This window comes from Dioscorea cayenensis, chromosome 10 (genome assembly GCF_009730915.1).
Source record: "Dioscorea cayenensis subsp. rotundata cultivar TDr96_F1 chromosome 10, TDr96_F1_v2_PseudoChromosome.rev07_lg8_w22 25.fasta, whole genome shotgun sequence".
Classification (NCBI taxonomy): domain Eukaryota; kingdom Viridiplantae; phylum Streptophyta; class Magnoliopsida; order Dioscoreales; family Dioscoreaceae; genus Dioscorea; species Dioscorea cayenensis.
Genome location: NC_052480.1, coordinates 17,813,964 through 17,828,200, shown reverse-complemented (window position 1 = coordinate 17,828,200; position 14,237 = coordinate 17,813,964). Strand labels below are relative to the sequence as shown.

Genomic DNA, 14,237 nt, shown 5'->3' with positions numbered 1-14,237 from the left:
GTCCCCTTGCGTATATCCCGCAAGTACACAGGTTTGTCGAAGTAATAATCCGGGGTGAGCGGGTATTGAATCCACAGGGAGTAGGGAATAAAAATACTTAATTCGATTCTTAGCTTTGTGAAAGATCAATGATCATGAGTGTGATGATGATTCAATTATCAACAATAAAAGCAACAAGTAAGAGAGCAAAAGTAAAGAAGGGGATAAGGTAATCGATAAAGATGGGGTACCCGGATAATGCTCCACCTAGGATAATTGTTTCAAGTGAAAGAACCCTCTATTATGCTTCCTAATCAATGCAATGGTGAGTAGTGGAAATCCTTAATTACATAGTCCCAAATCTAAGGTCAACTATGCCTAACTCTATACATGTTCCGGAGGAGAAATCGAACAATCTCAACACCTCGCACTCGTATAGAGTTGCAACGAGCTCTAGGAATTCTAAGTGATAAATCTCTTCCTAATTATAGACCTAACCCTTTGGTCCAGGTGGAAGGTCCCTAACCACAATTGAGCCCTAGATACTAAGATCACCTCAACGCTTCACTCCGTTGCACGCGTAACTAAGCCCCAGCAAAAGTTCATCCCTTAGACCATTCACTCTATTATGACCGCAAAGAACTCAAGGAATGTAGTTAGAATCTATCACGTCAGAGGGGAAAGGGGACGCTCCTGTACCTCTCGACTCACCCTCTCAACCCTCTCCAACCTAGCTTTGTCTAACGCTCGTGGTGTGTCAGTCACTCCAAAGGTTACCAACAAGAACTCTCAACCCTAGTGTCATTCTAGGGGAAATGTTCATACAATCAAGCATTCAAGGTTGGAACTCACAATAAACATCAATTTATTGAAAGCATAATAAAGAGATTCAAAGAAACGAATACATCCTAGGGTTCACAAATACCCGAGTACCCACTAGGGGTTTAGCTCTCCATGGAGCTAAGTACAATCAAAGAAATAGAATGTAAAAGCAATGAATCCATAAAGAAACCCTCTTAATGGTCGTGTCGATGGTCTTGTGGAGAGTCCTCTACTCGTCGCAAGGGATCCTTTGTCCGCCAATACTCTCTAGGGACACCTAAGAGTGAAACCGATTCCTAAAGATAGATCCAACCCTAATTCCCGACGAAGGATCCCTAACCCCCTACAAGGTCCCGGAGGAGAAATCTCTCAATCTCATGCCTCACACCAAATATGGTTGCATAGAGTCTAGGGAATACGGAGATAGGAAACACTCAATCGAAAGGAAAAGGGGACACTCCACTATCTCATGACTCACCCTCTCAACTCTCTTTAACCTTGAAGTTCTAACTCTAATGGAGACCTCTCTCTCATCAAAGTAACAAATCAAGCAAATCCAATCAACCACAAGGATTAATAAACCAAGCAAGCAATGGGAATACAAGATTAAAACTCAAATCAACTCGGATTTAATAGAAACATAAAGCAAATCAAGACGAAAACATAGATCCTAGGGTTCACATACCCAAATACCTACTAGGGTTTAGCCCTCCATGGAGCAAGTTACAAAATAATGGTGGATACAATGAAAAACAATGAAAACCATGAAGAAAAACCCCCTTAAATTCATGATGATGCCCTTGATGGGTCAGCCAACGTCTTGAAGAATCCTTCTCCTAAGCTAGGTCACCGAAGGCTCCCTCTATGCTATGATGGACAGAAGATCGATCAAAGTTGGTGATGGACGCCCCCCAATATTGCCAAAGACCTCCTCCAAAACCCTAGCCGCCTTGCCTTTAAAGTGCTCCCCAAACACCTCGCAGAAAGTCCCAAAGAATAGGGCAAACAGCCTATTTAAAGCCCAAAACAATGCCTGTCACGTGCCCCCACGCACCCATGTGGATTTTCCACACGCCCATCTGGGTTGCAGGAATTTCCACAAGGGCGCGTGGAATTTCCACGCGGCCGTGTAAACAGTAATTTTGCTACAGTGAATTGACTTGAATCCTCTTGGAAATTGGTACACTGATAAGTGCTTGTGCGATACGAATGCGAAGCGTTCATTCCTTATGTTGAGCATTACTTTTCTCGGCTTTTTACAATAATATGTGTGTTTTTGTGTTACTTTTATGCAGGTAGGGTTGTGAGGCCGAGTATGAAGGAAATAGGCCAATATGGATCATAATGCACCAATTTTGGAGGAAATCTTGCTAAGGTTCAAACGCGAAGACATAGGTCAGGTGTGAGATGCTAGAGTGTGTGCCAACCTCCTCGTATTCGAGTTGGCACATCCATTGGGAGGGGCACAAGGGCAGTCACACTCGAGCATTCCGACTTATGCACATAGAACAAGAGCTCCACCAAATTGTATATCATTGAAGAATCAAGTGATCCACGACGTGAACGTGTGCCCGTTTGCGTTACCCCGATGAAAGTATGGAATTGGGAAGCCATTCAAGTCGAATACTGTAGTAATCCACTGTAGCAACACTGTAGTATATATTATAGCAGCACTGCTCACAGCCGGCCGAGAAACCAAAGAAATAGAGAATCCACACCAGCATGTGGAAATTATCCACGGCCGTGTGGAAATTCCGCACGGGCGCGTGGAGCATCCACGCCCGTGTAGTCGCCCGATTCCAGCCCTATTTAAAGCCGATTTAGCCACGATTTTGGTATTCTTTTCTCCATCTTTTCCCCAACTTGAGAGAGGGCTTCAGCTAGGGTTTTGAGGGGTATTGGCCAAGGTTTTGGAGATGTTCTACGGCTCCGACATCGTCATTCCTTATGAAGAAGGTTGGTAGGGGAGCTTCCGTCGAGGCGTATCCTATACCGGACGAGGGAATCCTTGAACGACGAGTAGAGGACTTTCCACAAGACCATCGACACGACTATCGAGGGGGTTTCTTTATGGATTCATTGCTTTATATTCTATTTCTTTGATTCTACTTAGCTCCATGGAGAGCTAAACCCCTAGTGGGTACTCGGGCATTGTGAACCCTAGGATGTATTTGTTTCTTTGAACCTCTTTATTATGCTTTCAATAAATTGATGTTGATTGTGAGTTCCAACCTTGAATGCTTGATTGTATGAACATTTCCCCTACAGTGACACTAGGGTTGAGGGTTCTTGTTGGTAACCTTGTGAGTGAGTGATACGCCACGAGCGTTAGACAAAGCTAGGTTGGAGAGGGTTGAGAGGGTGAGTCGAGAGGTACAGGAGCGCCCCGTTTCCCCTTCGGCGTGATAGATTCTACCTCTGTTCCTCGAGTTCTTTGTGGCCATAATAGAGTGAATGGTCTAAGGGATGAACTTCCGCTGGGGCTTAGTTGCCCATGCAACGGAGTGAAGCGTTGAGGTGATCTTAGTATCTAGGGCTCAATTGTGGTTAGGGACCTTCCACCTGGACCAAAGTGTTAGGTCTATGATTAGGAAGAGATTTATCACTTGGAATCCCTAGAGCTCATTGCAACTCTATTCCAGTGCGAGGTGTTGAGATTGTTCGATTTCTCCTCCGGGACATATATAGAGTTAGGTATAGTTGACCTTAGATTTGGGACTATGTAATTAAGGATTTCCACGACTTATCATTGCATTGATTAGGAAGCATAATAGAGGGTTCTTGCACTTGAAACAATTATCCTAGGTGGAGCATTATCCGGGTACCCCATCTTTATCGATTGCCTTACCCCCTTCTTTACTTTTGCTCTCTTACATGTACCTTTTACTGTTGAGAATTGAATCATTGTCACACTCATTATCATTGATCTTTTACATAACTAAGAATCGAATTAAGTATTTTTATTCCTTACTCCCTGTGGATTCGATATCTTCTCACCCGGGATTATTACTTCGACAAACCCGTGCACTTGTGGGATATACGCAAGGGGACCTTGTCAAGTTTTTGGCACCGTTGCCGGGGAGTAGGCATTTAGAGATACTTGGCACTTTGTTTTCTTAGCTATTTCACCACACATTCTATTTCACGTCTTCTTATTCTATTATTATTCTGATTTTCTTTTTTTCCCTTTTTGGTGCAGCTCCAGGTTATGTTCCGAGGGAATCCATCAATATTGATTGAAGGAGACCCTGAGCTTTAACGTACACTTAGAAGAAAAGGGAAAGTACCTGATCAAGAACAGCATAATTCGGCTGATTTGGAAGGAGAGGAATCTGAAGACATGGCAGAACAAAATGAGCAACAGCGAACATTATCCGATTATGCCAGACTTTCAGTGTTGGGGACACAATCGAGTATTGTGCATCCCCCGATTACAACTCAGAACTTCGAGCTAAAGCCGGCATTCGACCATATGCTGTAGCAATCCACACAATTCAACAGTTTGGCCGATGATGATCCAAACAGTCACATAGAGAGCTTTCTCGAGGTGTGCGATATGCTGAAGATAAATGGGGTGATGGATGATGCCATCAAATTGAGAGCCTTCCCATTTTCCTTGAAGGGGAGAGCGAAGCAGTGGCTACACTCATTACCTAGATCATCAATCACTACATGGGAGGAGATGGTAGAAGCTTTTTTAGCCCGTTATTTTCCTCCCGAAAAATCAGCAAAGCTTAGGAATGAGATCTCGTCCTTTGTTCAGTTTGAATTGGAGTCTCTATTCGAGACATGGGAAAGGTTCAAGGAACTCCTGAGAAAGTGTCCACAACACCGATTCCCGGAGTGGATGATTGTTCAAACCTTTTAGAATGGTTTGTACCCGAGTACAAGGCAATTCTTGGATGCGGCAGCAGGAGGTACCTTAGGTAGCAAAACTCCCGATGTGGCTCGTCAATTAATTGAGGAAATGGGGCTAAATAGCTACGAATGGAATGCTAGGGAGAAGAAAAAGGTGGCGGTCTCCATGAAAATTGATCGCGGTAACCTCATTTAGGCGGCGCAAGTAGAGAGTCTTAGTAAGAAGCTAGATCTCATAGCTTGAATAGAGTTCGTGACCATGACCAATTGCACAGGTTGTGGTGGAGGACATGCTCCCTCCGATTGGCCGATCGTTATTGGTGATGTTTCTTCGATGGAAAAGCGTTGACTTTGTAGGTAATGGCATGAGACCTCAAGGGAACCCCATATAGCAATACTTACAATTCAGGTTGGAAGAATCATCCCAACTTTTCATGGAGTAATCAAGGACCACAAAAGGCCATGGGACCACCGGGTTTCCAACAACAACAAGCCCCTCAAGTGGAAAACAGAATTTCAGGCTTGGAAACCCGAATGAAGGATTTAGAGAAGCACTTGGCTAGATTTGTTCAATCTGCAAATACACGGTTTGAATCAGTCAAGGCTACACTTCGCAATCACACCGCCTCTTTGCACAACCTTGAAAATCAGGTGGGGCAAATTACTGAAGTCTCTCCGAAAGACCACATGGAAGTTTACCAAGCAATACGGAAACCAACCCTAGAGAACATGTGAAGGCGATCACTTTGAGAAGTGGTTGTGTGGTTGAAGGGAGGCTTCCGAGTGAGAAGCCGAAAGAACACGCACCCGAGGTTGTCGAGGTTGAGGAGGGAGCGAAGAAAGAGAAAGAGGTGGCATCCCCATCTTTCAAGCCAAGAATCCCTTATCTCTCTAGATTGAAAAATGACCAAGGGGATGAACATTATAAGAAGTTCCTGAGTTTATGCAAGCAACTCCACATCAACATTCCTTTTGTAGAGGCATTAGCTCAAATGCCTAAGTATGCGTCCTGAAAGACTTGTTGACCAACAAGAGGAAGTTGAAGGAGAGTGCTTTAGTGATGTTAGATGCTTCATGCTCGGCGGTGCTGCAAAAGAACATGCCGAACAAGAAGAAAGACCCGGGAAGCTTCATCATTCCGTGTAACATTGGCAGCTTAGGTGAGGAAATGGCACTGGCGGATTCAGGGGCAAGTATCAACGTCATGCCATATACTTTCTTCCAAAAGCTATGCTTGGGAGAGCCTAGGCCTACTCGGATGACTTTACAATTGGCGGACCGAATGGTGTGACATCCGAGAGGTATCATTGAAGACGTGCTTGTCAAGGTGGACAAGTACATTTTTCCGGTTGACTTCGTAGTGCTAGATGTCGATGAGGATGCGGATGTACCCTTGATACTTGGGAGACCGTTCTTGTGGACTTCCAAAGCATTGATTGACATGGACGGCGGACAACTCACACTGAGAGTTGGAGATGACAAGCTCACATACCGCCTTGCTGAAGTCATGCGGCATTCTCTTTATTTTGATGACAGTTTATACTTTCTAGACACTAGTGATGAGCTTGTTGATGAATACATGCAGGAAATGTTCAATCCGGATCCGTATGATGGTTTGTTCGACCAAGACGAGGGACATGAAGATTAAATGATGCTTGGGTCGACGGATAAAGTATCATCTACCACGGGGATCATGAAGAAGGTGCTCCGGAGAATGAAAAGGGCTAGAAGACGCCACCGGAAACGCTGCAAGGCTGTTGGAGACATACATGAACCAAAAAAATTGGATGAACCATTAATAGGTGGTCCAAAGCCCGATAATACACCCTCTACCCTCAAGAGACTTTGCTCATCATGCTTTCAAGTCATGGGTAAGAGGGTGACTTTCATTCATGAACCCCCGTGAGGTAAGACAAGATACGTCAAGCTACGTGACGTTAAACAAGCTCTTCTTGGGAGGCAACCCAAGCAATTACTGTTTTCTTATCTTTTAGTTTAGTTTCTTTGCGTGAATAAATTGTTAAGTGTTGGTGTCTTAATTTTTAGATGCTTGTGCTGTGATTTTGTTGTGGGTTTTTAAAAATTAATCGTGTGTTTTCATGTAGAATTGATAAAGTTTGGTTGTTTGAGTTCTATTTCATATTTTTCACTGGTAAAATTGCATAATAGGGCATGCTCTAAGTGTGTAAACATGTTCAGAAATTTTTACGCAAAAGCCTGCATGATTTTTTTCTAAGTCATCCAGAGAAACACACAGGCGTGTGGAATTTCCACACGCCTGCGTGGGGGCTGACCGCGAGCTCATCGAGGAGAAGGCACGGGGCATGCGGCTACCCCGTGAGCGACCATCGCGATTGCTACGCGCCGTGGGTACTTTCCGCACGGGCGTTTGGATTCTGCGAGTTGGGCGATTTTTCCCGAGATCACACAGGCGTGGACTCGCCTCAGTGGGCAACCTTAGAACAATGCACGGGCGTGGGTAATTCCCACACGCCCGTGTGAAACTCTGCAGAGGAGTTCTCTCCATCCTGAGAAAACACAGGGGCGTGTAGTTGCCCCAGTGAATTGGGCATGTGAATGTCCACGCCCGTGTGGAATTTCAGCACGGGCGTATATAACACTTGGTATTTTTCTCAGATATCCAGAGAAGCCACAGGGGCGTGCGTCTTCCCCTGTGGGTCGGATGCACCGGCGTGGGTATTTTCCACACGCCCGCATGAGAGCGGTTAGAGTCAAAGGAGTGCTTTCCCGAGAGAGCACAGGGACGTGTGTACGCCCCTGTGGTGCTCTTGAAGTGAGGCACACGAGCATGGGGAATTTCCACACGCCCGTGTGGATGCACAGAATTCCAAGAGACGCGATTTCTTCCTTAAAAAGCTTGTGATCTGTCTTATTCTTCATTTCCAGTCTCCTGAAAACTACTTTTAATCATCTGTCCGACCGCTCATCATTGTTTTGGAGGATTTTGCTTCACATATCATACCGATTTTGAGAGTTTTCACAACATTTCTTCGGTAACCTTTTTATCCTCTTTTCTTCGCCAACTCTTGTTTTTCACAGATTAAATATCTTTAATTGAGAATTTCCATGCATGGTGTATGTTTAGGAAGCGTTTAGAAGTGGTTTTAAATTGAAATTTTTAGAGTTGTTGTGCACCCGTGCGGGAGTTTCACGTCCTGCAGATCCACACGGGCGTGGGGAATTTCCACAAGCCCGTGTTGAATTCTGCAGTATTTTGCTTTTGAGATTCTTTGATCATTTTCTTCTTTTGTACTACAGATATGGCACCTCGCGTGAAGAAAAATGAAGTGAAGCGTCTCAGACTCACACCACCCGAGCCATTACACATGGACTTCTCAAACCCTGAGCAACAAGCTCGATTTGAGAGACTTTCGGTACTCGGGTTTGGTCATACTTGTTTCGTGGATTTGCAAGTACTGAAAGATATTCAGCAGGGTGACAAGATGGCTAATGAAATTGATGAGATGCTAGCGATTGGGGAAGCTGGAGGAGGCTATTGGCAATCAGTGAGCCAGCTTACCGCGCATTGACGCTTGAGGTTTTAGCATCTTTTGAGTTTCGTTTGATGCACGGGAGATTTGACACCATGGAGGCGATTCAGTTTCGGGCATTCAGAAATCCATTCTCCATGAGTGTCACTGAGTTCTCAATTCAGATAGGCCTGTACAACGTCGCTTACATAGGTACAGTGGAGTATGGACAATTCTAGGCGATTTTTCGATGATCGGTGACTCCATATCATGCGTATAGGATTTTGTGTGGCCATGGGGGAGTATGAACCGGGGTTGTCGAAGGCCTCTAGCTTATCGATTCACTACGAGATATTTGCATACAGTTATCAGCAGGTCCGTGAGAGGTCGAGCAGATAACACAGCTGCTTTGACCAAGATGGATTTGCTCTTTTTATACTCCATGGCCCGCAATGTACCACTTCACTTGGGGTGTATACTAGCGAATATTCTGCAGTACCAAGGTCATTCGACGATAGTGAGTTTATTATTTGCTGGCCCCTATATCACCAGACTGATTTTGGGCATGGGTTTGGGCGACGCCTTACGTGGTGGGGAGAGGACAATTGTGCCTACCCCTCTTGCGTTTGATACGATCAAGATGATGGGGTTGGTACAGAGGTTTGGGCCAGGAGTCTATATTCTTGCTACAGCTACCGCAGAGACCACCAGGAGCGAAGGAGATACTGCGGAGGGTGTCCAGCAGATTCCCACACCTTCTGTAGCACCGGGCACTCGAGCTTATGATCGTATTGAGAGGCAGGAGACTGATGTGAGAGAGATTCGGACTGAGGTAGCGGAGCTCCGGGCTATGCAGTCAGCTCAGTACACAGATCTTATGGCCCGGTTCGACTTTCTACGAGATCTACTGATATGAAGACCCTGAGTTCCTCCAGCACCCTCATCCCCTACCCTGGCACCAGTGGACCCACCATGTGCATCTCCAGTAGCAGCAGCAGCACATGAGCCTGAGAGCATCACCGACACTTGACTTCTCCTTTACTTTCTTGCATTTTATTTTATTTTTCTTGTTTTTAGACTTGTTCACTCAGAAAGGATTCCCCTTCTGAGTATATTTTCATTTTCGCATCATCGAGTTGTATTCATTGCTTCTCTTTTATATACACTCGAGTTATTTATCTTTATTGAGCTTCACTGAACCCCCTAGTGTATGCGTGCAGATGGTCTTGTCTTCTTGGGAATTGAGACTTAGTCATGGGCACGGCCAAGGTGCTGAGGCACTTGGCCGTGTGAGCCTCTTAACCCGTCGGAACACTACTCCCATGGAATTAGCTTCATCAAATGCAACACTAGGAGTTAGGGGAGTATTGTTTTGGTTGCTTACCCCACATCTATTCTTGAATGATATATATATGTTGAGTGAGTTTGCATGTGTACATTGAGGACAATGTACAACTTAAATGTGGGGGGGAGTTTCATAATGCGCACATCTTTTCTATTATTCTTGATTGATATATGCTCACATAGCCAGTGGCGGTTCACCTTAGTTGCAATGATTGTATTCTTAAGTATAGGAGAATTTCTAACATTGAATGTTTTCATACTCTAGTTCTTGCTTGAATGTTTAGGAATTTTGGCCCAATTTACACTTAGTGCACTACTCACTCTTTGAACTCTATTGGAAACTCATTTTTGATGTTAAAGGGACTAGTTAGGTTTATTTTCTTGTGCTAAATTCAAAAAAAAATGATGAAAATGAAAGGAAGGAACAAAATAGTGTTATTGTTTATTTGTGTTTGTTGGGTGGAAAGAGCTACCACCTATGAAGTATGAAGCTACTCTCATAAGTCGGATACTAGTTATGCCCTAATGAGAGAAAGAGCTATCTCATAGGATGAGTGAAAGCTACCACTCAGGTAGAAAGAGCTACCTCCTTGAAAGTGTGAAAGCCACCTTAGCGGCCGCTTTGGAAAGGGCTACCTTAGAGGATGTGTGAAGCTACTACCATCTTTGAAATTGTTGTCACTTTTGTAGATAAATAAGTCCCTTGCACTTAGAAATTCGAGGAGTATATCTTGGGTTTTTTGGAGTGAGTTCACACACATACACGAAATTTGGGTTTGTTGTCCTTTTTGATTCAAGTTTTTAGCTAGAGCATTGATTTTTTCGTATTTAGTGTTGAAATTTTCCTTAATTGTAGAATACTTTCGTTGTGTACCTTGGTGAACCTAAGGCCAAGCACTTTCAATATTTTCTTCATTAATGCACAGAATGTTTTAATGTTTGCTTGAGGACAAGAAAAAGCTTAAGTGTGGGGGAGTTTGAATAATGCTTGTGCGATACGAATGCGAAGCGGTCATTCCTCATGTTGAGCATTACTTTTCTCGGGTTTTTACAATAATATATGTGTTTTTATGTTACTTTTATGCAGGAAGGGTTGTGAGGCCGAGTATGAAGGAAATAGGCCAATGTGGATCATAATGCACAAATTTTGGAGGAAATCTTGCTAAGGTTCAAATACGAAGACATAGGTCAGGTGTGAGATGCTAGGCTGTAGCAATTCACTGTAGCATATATTGTAGCAACACTGCTCACAGCCGGCTGAGAAACCAGAGAAACAGAGAATCCACACGGGCATGTGGAAATTATCCACGGCCGTGTGGAAATTCTCACGACGGGCGCGTGGAGCATCCACGCCCGTGTAGTCGCTAATTCCACCCTATTTAAAGCCGATTTAGCCCCGATTTTGGTATTCTTTTTCTCCATCTTTTCCCCAACTTGAGAGAGGGTTTTTGGCTAGGGTTTCGAGGGTATTGGCCAAGGTTTTTGGAGAGGTTCTACGGCTCGACATCGCCATTCCTTAGGAAGATGGTTGGTAGGGGGAGCTTCGGTCGAGGCGTATCCTATACCGGACGAGGGAATCCTTGGACTGACAGTAGAGGACTTTCCACAAGACCATCAACATGACTATCAAGGGGGTTTCTTTATGGATTCATTGCTTTTACATTCTATTTCTTTAATTATACTTAGCTCCATGGAGAGCTAAACCCCTAGTGGGTACTCAGGCATTGTGAACCCTAGGATGTATTTGTTTCTTTGAACCTCTTTATTATGCTTTCAATAAATTGATGTTGATTGTGAGTTCCAACCTTGAATGCTTGAGTGCATGAACATTTCCCCTAGAGTGACACTAGGGTTGAGAGTTCTTGTTGGTAACCTTGTTAGTGAGTGACACACCACAAGCGTTAGACAAAGCTAGAATGGAGAGGATTGAGAGGGTGAGTCGAGAGGTACAGGAGCGTCCCCTTTCCCCTCCGGCGTGATAGATTCTAACTCCATTCCTCGAGTTCTTTGCGGCCATAATAGTGTGAATCGTCTAAGGGATGATCTTCCGCTGGGGCTTACTTGCGCGTGCAACGGAGTGAAGCGTTGAGGTGATCTTAGTATCTAGGGCTCAATTGTGGTTACGGACCTTCCACCGGACCAAAGGGTTAGGTCTATAATTAGGAAGAGATTTATCACTTGGAATCCCTAGAGCTCATTACAACTCTATGCAAAAGTCGAGGTGTTGAGATTGTTCAATTTCTCTTCCGGGACATGTATAGAGTTAGGCATAGTTGACCTTAGATTTGGGACTATGTAATTAAGGATTTCCACGACTCATCATTGCATTGATTAGGAAGCATAATAGAGGGTTCTTGCACTTGAAAACAATTATCCTAGGTGGAGCATTATCCGGGTACCCCATCTTTATCGATTGCCTTATTTCCTTCTTTACTTTTGCTCTCTTACTTGTTACTTTTACTGTTGAGAATTGAATCATTGTCACACTCATTATCATTGATCTTTTACATAACTAAGAATCGAATTAAGTATTTTTATTCCCTACTCCCTGTGGATTTGATACCCGCTCACCCGGGATTATTACTTCGACAAACCCGTGCACTTGCGGGATATACGCAAGGGGGCATTGTCACACACATCTCCATGTTAATGAACTCCTCTCGTGTCTTGGTCCTTGAATTGAATAAGAACTCCCAACATTGTGTCTTTATAGACTATCTTTGCTTGCTTTTTACTCTTCAAGGCATTCACAACCTATATGCATAAAAGAATACCAAATACACAATATAAGACATAAACCATGATAAAAATGATGCTCAATGCATGTAAAACATATATATAAATATGCCTACTCAAGCACTTATCAGTATGATAAAGCTTCCCTGATCTTTGACCTTGTTTGGCAAATTTTTTCTGAAGCATTGTAGAGCAATTTTCTTCCAAAACCATAGCTACACTCCTATCCATCTTTCTCTTGTTGGTCAAGTGGTCTTTCACAAACTTTGTATACCGAGGCATTTATGACAAAGCCTCCATAAATTGGATATTGATGTGCAATCATTTCAATAGATCCATAAATTTCTTGGTTTTCTCATCAATTTGGTCCTTCATCAAACGCACCGAATAGGTGATTCTTGGAGTATATCGAGGGGGTGATACGGCTGTCCCCTTCTCCTTGTCTTGTACCTTATCCTTTGGTTTTTCTTGAGGAATTTCAGCAGTCTTCCCAATAGGGGATTTTATTTGAATAATTTCAGAAATTTTGTCAGTAGTGAGATTTTCTTGGGGCTATTTACCACTCCTTAAAGTGATCACCTTCACTTGCTCTCTTAGGTTAGTCTCGGTGTTGCTTGGCAAGCTTCCTAGAGGCCTTTCAGATAATGACTTCACTATTTATCATACTTGATTCTCCAAATTGTGTAAGGAAGCGATGTGATTGGGGACTGTTGCCTCTATATTTTGGAACCTTGTGTCGGTTGGCTGAATGAACTTTGACAAAACACTTTCTAACTCTAAAAATCTCTCCGGAATCGAAGGTGTTTGCTGGAATCCTCGTGGGATAGTGGCCTTCTACTATCTTTGATTACCCCATCAGAGATTTGGGTGGTTCCTCCATCCTTGGTTATAGGTGTTAGTATAATAAGGATTATCATGTCCTCTTCCCGAATTGCACACAAAATCTTCTACTTGTTCAATTGGAGTTGAAGTATTAATTGAGGTAGGCCAATCAGATGGCATATGCAAACCCCTACAACCATCGTAACTCATGATTATGGCCACTCTTGGTGAAGTTAGAGTGCCCAATTTCTTGCTCAATGCCTATATTTGGGCTGCCAAAGATGTAACCGCATCGATCTCATAAATTCTGACAACTTTCTTCTTCTCCCTTTCATTCCATTTGTAGCTATTCAAACCCATCCCTTTAATCAATTGTCAGGCTTCTTCTGGTGTCTTGTTTCCCAATGTTCCTCCCACGGTGCATCAAGAAGCTATTTAGTGCTTGGATTTAACTGATTATAGAATGTGTGAATGATCATCCACTGGGGGAACCCATGTTGCGGACACTTCCACAAGATTGAATCATTCCCATGTCTCGAATAATGATACTAACTCCATTTGAACATATGAAGAGATCTCATTACGAACCTTTGTCAATTTTTCCTGAGGGAAATACCTTACAAGGAAGGCTTCTGCCATTTTGTTCCTTGTTGTAATGGAAGCTCTTGGTAATGAATGGAGCCACTGTTTAGCTCTTCCTATCAATGAGAGTGGGAATGCCCTCAAGTGAATTGCATCATCCAAAATACCATTGATCTTCAACATGTCGCATACTCAAGAAAATTCTCAATGTGGTTGTTCGGGTCTTCATCGGCTAACCCATTAAACTGTGTGGACTACTGAACCATCTGAATGAAACCCGGCTTCAACTCAAAATTCTAGGCTGCAATCGGTAGCCTAACAATACTTGACGATATCCCATGAACTGTAGGTCGAGAAAAATCTAAAAGTGTTCTTTATTGCCCCTCTTGTTCTACCGTATTGTCAGATTCTTCAACCTGTATTTCAGTTTGAAATTCTATTATTGTGCAGGTTCCTTGCCCCATCTATGCAATCTATGCTAAATTTCAGGATCTTCCTCAACCAATGTCGAAGAATTCCCTCAAGTAATAACCTGTAGTAGAAATCAATGAAAAGAAATAATGAGAACAATGAAAGAAAGAAGTATGAAGTAGAAAAACAAAT

The 14,237-nt window shown here is 43.4% G+C and overlaps 1 non-coding gene across 1 annotated transcript; it reads right to left on the bottom strand.

Annotated features, from left to right (window-relative positions):
- Positions 1-4,531: 4,531 nt before the first annotated feature.
- Positions 4,532-4,638, bottom strand: LOC120271288. The gene has a single exon (XR_005539905.1). It is a non-coding gene; the product is annotated as a small nucleolar RNA R71 (small nucleolar RNA).
- Between the last annotated feature and the right edge of the window lie 9,599 nt (positions 4,639-14,237).